Source organism: Palaemon carinicauda, chromosome 33, assembly GCF_036898095.1.
Source record: "Palaemon carinicauda isolate YSFRI2023 chromosome 33, ASM3689809v2, whole genome shotgun sequence".
Lineage (NCBI taxonomy): Eukaryota > Metazoa > Arthropoda > Malacostraca > Decapoda > Palaemonidae > Palaemon > Palaemon carinicauda.
In genome coordinates this window covers 58,527,557-58,533,350 of record NC_090757.1, presented here as the reverse complement: position 1 = coordinate 58,533,350, position 5,794 = coordinate 58,527,557, and the positions used below count along the sequence as shown (strand labels likewise).

Here is a 5,794-nt window from a genome sequence, read left to right as displayed (position 1 = left end):
GGAGATCGTGGTCCACAGCAGGCGAGCGCTAGAGCGCCCGCGCGCAGGAGATCGTAAGAGCGCAGGAAAAACCTGGCACTTAAAAGACTTACCCACTGTGGAATAAGCCCCTTAGCCCCGAAGGGACCGGTGCCCGTTGTAAACGGGGTGTGTTGGCGCCCACTGCGCATCTGCATCCAGGAACGGAGATGAAGACTAGAAGGTCTGGCAGGAGTAGAGCAGCTGCAACGGTCGGTACTCGTCGAGGAGGGTCCTCTGCAGAGAACGTCGAATGAAGATGAAGACGACCTCGGACAAGCGCAACACCCTCCGACCTCCGAAGAGGAGTCTCTGATCGTGAAACTCCCCCGAGGGGAAGAGTCACTGGCAGGAGAGACCGTTGGCATCAGCTGTCCCCGAAGGGAACTGAGCCCTCAGCAACAACAGCAGGAGGAGTCCTACGAAGAGGAGTCTCTGTGGTGAACTCCCCCCCGGGGGAGAAGCACTCGCAGGAGACACCGTAGGGCTCAACTGCCCCCAGAAGGGGACTGAGCCTTCAGCAACAACAGCAGACGGAGTCCTCCGAAAAGGAGTCTCTGTGGTGAACTCCCCCCCGGGGGAGAAGCACTCGCAGGAGAGACCGTAGGGCTTAGCTGCCCCCCGAAGGGGACTGAGCCTTCAGCAACAACAGCAACAACAAAAGACGGAGTCCTCCGAAGAGGAGTCTCTGTGGTGAACTCCCCCCCCCGGGGGAGAAGCACTTGCAGGAGAGACCGTAGGGCTCAGATGCCCCCGAAGGTGACTGAGCCGAAGCAACAACAACAGAAGAGTCCTCCGAAGAGGAGTCTCTAGAGTGTCCTCCCTCGCGAACGAGAGAGGAACACTTCGTAGAAGAGACGGGTCAGCAAGTGACCTAAAAAGAGCAATCCTCCGAAGAAGGGCTCCTGCAGTTGCTCAGCCCCTTGAGCGTAGCTGCAGGTGCGACCGCTCAGCACCAAGAGCATAGTCGCACAAATTCCATGGTCCGAGCTTGCAACCGCTCAGCCCCTTGAGCAAGGTTACAAAACGGTCGCTCAGCACCAAGAGCATAACCGCCGGAGGACCATGAACAAAATTAAGGTAAGAGGAGTTCCCCCCGAAGGGAAAAACTAAAGCCTGGACAGGGAACCTTCCCTCGGAAGGGAAGTTACTCACCCAAGGAGGTGAGCCTCCTGAGAGTACTAGGATGAACTGAAGAGCTGTCAGTCGTCACGGGAGCACTTCCAGGAGAAGGAGACACGCCCCTGAAGAAGTTCTATAGGGGAGACAGCAACAGCAGAATCCCCAGGCCCAAACAAGACAGCTCGCTTCGTTGTCACATTAGACAAACGAAAACTAGATCGTTAACTGTGAAAAAAAAAAAATTAATTAGTTAACATTCATTCCCCCCGGGAAGACTCCGAAGAGGAATCCCAAGGGAAAAGAACACAAGAATTACACAACAGGCATGAGCCCTCAACTCCACTTACATTCCCGGAAGGAGAGCTGTAACAAACACAGAATTATATCAATTATAATATATAATTCAGAAATGAATGTTCACTAAAGAAAGAACGAAAAACCCCGAAAGGAAGCGTTCTACAAAAGCTGAAAAGTTAAAAAATACAATTAGATTCATAAAACTAATTGAGATAAAATGTACGGCGTAGCAACCCCACCCAACATGGGAAGGAAGCTACCCAGGACGTAGTAAAGGTAAAACGTAGTAAAGGGTGAACGACCTCAAGAGAGAGAGAGAGACCGTAGTCAAACTCGAACGCGACCCATGAAATTACACCATGGTGGCCTAACTGCCGCGGGCTCCACGGAGATATCGTACACTACACACACAAGCACGAACTCTGAAAAGGAAACTTACTGATTTCTATACTCAAATATATACATAAACATGAAAATATGTTTACATATATATAGAGTATAAGAAAAGTAAGTGATTAAGTAAAGACAAAACATAAAATGGCTGCCAAGCGAGGACGAAGACAGAACGTCTGTACATCGTCCGAGCCAAAAGTGAAGTGAGACATTTCACCGATGTGTGAGGGGGGAGGGGTACCCTCCTCTACCCCTGCTAACTAGCGCGGGGGTAGTAAACCCTCGTTAAAATCTAATGGCTCGTCAATTTCAGCTACGCCGAAAGTAATCCCTATGTAAATAGCGTGGTTTGTATTTCGGTTACGGAACAAAAATGAAATCCTACACACGTACCTTCTTTCACATTTTGAGAGAGGGTAGGTCTGGTGGGGGCGATGGACTCTATTCATAAAGATTACTCAAATCTCAAAATGTTAAATAGAAGTACAGTAGTGTAACAAGCTTTGAAAATATAGAAATAAACTTTATGCAAAATAACAGAAAAATATCCTTTGTATCAGTCTACAAACCTCCGAGAACAAATACTCCTGTAGTATCTTCTTTGAAGAATTCAGTGCACTCATTGAGATGATTATCATGAAGAAATGACAAATTCGGATATAATTTGTATTTTTCCTAACCATACAAACCTTAGCTATTTACATTGGGTATTACTTTCGGCGTAGCTGAAATGACGAGCCATTAGATTTTAACGAGGGTTTCCTACCCCGCGCTAGTTAGCAGGAGTAGGGGGAGGGGTAGCTTGCTACCCCTCCCCCCTCACACACCAGTGAAATGTCTCACTTCACTTAGAGGTAGGACTTGACTTGGGGGACAGGGCTGGCGGGCAAATATGTGTAAATAGCTAAGGTTTGTATGGTTAGGAAAAATACAAATTATCTTCGAATTTGTCATTTGTTCCGTAACCGAAATACAAACCACGCTATTTACATTGGGTGACTTACCCCTTAGGAAGGGTGGAAAGTCCCCAGCCATACTGGCTTTGGCTTTACCCGGGGACTCAGAATCCAGGTGAGTCGCACTCGAGAAAAGGAGTCCCTGCACCTCACAAGTTCCTTGCTCTGCAAGGAAACGTGTGGCCTGCATAAGCTTGTGTGTGAAGGAAGAAAGTGTGACCCGTCCTGGGCAGTTGACCTGGAGTTCCAGAAGGAACTCAGGGTTAGGACGTTCCCAATACCACCTTGTCAGGGTATGGGGGACGCGACAGTATTGACTCAATACTCGGAACACAAGGAAGCATGGTTTACCTGCAGAGGTTTGAGGTCAGCTATGCAGAGACCAGGATGCTGCTTCCCCGGTAGAGGGGATGATGAAGAAAGAAGTAAGGGCCAGACATACTTCTTTCGTTCATGCAGACTAAAACCTGATAACAATGCCCTCAACCTTCTGCTACCTGTCCAAAAAGGAGCCTGAGGTTAGACCAGCTGTTGTGTAGCCACCACAGAGCGATAGAAACGTATCGATACTCTTGTGGGTCACGTCCTGCAGGAAGCGGGCTGCGAAGGTCATTAGACGCTTCCAGACTCCAGCTTGTAGCACCTGCGTCACAGAGTAGTTCTACTCGAAGGCGAGGGACGTTGCGATGTATTCGACATCGTGCTGTAGGGCGACGTGACGGGGGAGGGTCTGGATTCAGGTCGAGATGAATGTCCTTGAGTCCGAGCTGAAGAGGTATACTGGTGACTCTCCCCTGTGTCCTCCCTGTGCTCCCAACCCGGCTGCACGTGAGGACAAACTGCAGCTGTTCTCAAAGATAACCCCTCGATTCCTTTACTGGCAAGAAGAAGGTTTGGGTCATCTGATACAGAATGGAGACTCGAAATCTTGAAGGAGTCGGGACTCCAAGATTCTGAGTCTAGAAAACAACTCAGGAGCGAACCTGAATGTTGCCTTCCCCTATTCTCTTGAAAGAACGGAGTCGTACGAGACCATGAAGATTGCTTACACACTGGCCGAGGCCAGAGTGAGCAGGAGCACCGTCACTCAAAGAGGCCTTATGTAATGGTTCTTGAGAAGATCTCTTAAGGGACTAAAGAGTCCGAACCATGCTCCATGGAGGAGGTCTCACACCGACTGGAGACAGGGACGTTCGCAGCTTCGCATGAGCGAAGAAAGGTCCAGCGGGAAGGAAAAAGTCCATTCCTTTCAGCCTGAAGGCCAGGGAAAGGCTGAGCGATAGGTTTCACTGCCGAGGGCGGAAAAGAGTTTCCTCCCGCCGAAAAGCAATAACTCCGTTATTGCTAGAGAAGAGGCCTCAAGGGAAGAGGTATCTCTCCCACGACACCAACCACAGAAGACTCTCCACTTCGCCTGGTAGACCCCTGCGGATGACTATCGCAGGTGACGCAACCTCCGCTCCGCAACTGTACCGGGTTGTCTCTTCTTGAGGAGGAGGCGTAGTGTCTCCAGGCGTGAAGCCGAAGCAATGCAACGGCTCGTGAAAGATGTTGTAGTGTGGTTGTTTGAGTAGCCTGTGCCGTGGAAGAAGCTCTCCCGGGAGTTCCATCAGGGGAAACAGAGGGTCCGGAAACCGTTCTGCGTATAGTCACAGTGGAGCTCTCAGGGCCATCGAAAGGTTGACAGACAACCTGGTCTTGTTGAGACCCATTCTCAACAGACAACAATGGTGGGAAGACGCAGGCGTCGATGTTGTCCCACCGTCACCGGAAAGCATCTTGCCAAAGAGTCTTGGGGTCTGAGACTGGGGGGAGGAACAGCGGAAGCTTGAAGTTCCAGGCTGTCGCGATCAGGTCCCCCAGGCCAGGACTTGCTGGTTACTATAGGCCAAAGACCCCCAGGTACTCTCTATCTGCGAGGCTCTGCTCAGATAGCCAGAGAGAACATTCCTCTGCCCGGAATGAGCGAGCCGATAGTGGTATTGAGAGGACCTCGGATCATCTCAGTATCTCTACTGCAAGATGTGAAGGTATGAAAATGTGTCCCCTGCTGGTTGGAATACGCCAGTACCATGAAGTCGTCGCGCACGGAGCGACTCGGCAGGAACTGTAGGATCTGTAGAGGGGCCAGACTACAGCCCCTAAGCCTGCCTGAATGATGGGGAGGTATCCTTCAGGTACTGACCATAGGCCTGAACCGGAACAGGGCCCCCCCCCCTCCCTTTTCTTTGACGAGTCCGAGAACAGCATCAAAATGTGGGGAAAGGACGAGAATATCCACTCCCATCAAGAGGTTCCATAGGTCAACCCCCATTGTAGATCTAAATGTTCCGCTGGTCCCATAGGGGCCAGAAAGTCCAGTTAATCGTTGCTTTGATACCACCGGAACTTGGGCCCCCTCACAGGGAACTTATCCTGAGGCGACCGTTCGGGACTTTAGACGGGTCAATGAGGAAAAGACACACAGGAAACGTTCCAAGGTAGGGCTGAAAGCTCTGCTTGACTGAGAACAGGTACTGGGACTCTCCTCAGCCTTGCCACAGTCAACTGAAGGGAAGGCTCGGAGAAGGAGGCAACAGCATCTGGTGTTCCCAGGCGGTCACCCATCCAAGTACTGACCAGACCCAACGTTGCTTAACTTCGCTGATTGGACGAGAAGCAGTGTTTTCAACGTGGTATGACCGTTGACTCAATATCATAACTAGATACTCCAGATGTTGAGGCAGAAGTAGAGAAGGCTCCTAGCAAATTACCATGATCCCTCACTCTTGGTAAAGACCCTTAAGCTTGTCCCGGCGCTGAAGAAGGTCGAACCCGAGCCTACCGGAGCTGACCAGACCTCCAAAAAGCGAAGGAGGCGGAAGCCTGCTCCTGAACAGCCATGAGGAAAGCAGGGAGAGTTCTCTGGGGAAAAACCTGCAATGCCACGGCGGGATCGCCACACCGCATCTAAAGCAGGAACACCTGTAGTCTAAGGTGAATTCCAAGAGCTTCCTGGAAGATGGATG

At 50.7% G+C, this 5,794-nt stretch overlaps 1 non-coding gene across 1 annotated transcript; it reads right to left on the bottom strand.

Moving 5' to 3' along the window:
* Nucleotides 1–5,356: 5,356 nt before the first annotated feature.
* On the bottom strand, nucleotides 5,357–5,475 carry LOC137626374 (5S ribosomal RNA). The gene has a single exon (XR_011041033.1). It is a non-coding gene; the product is annotated as a 5S ribosomal RNA (ribosomal RNA).
* Between the last annotated feature and the right edge of the window lie 319 nt (nucleotides 5,476–5,794).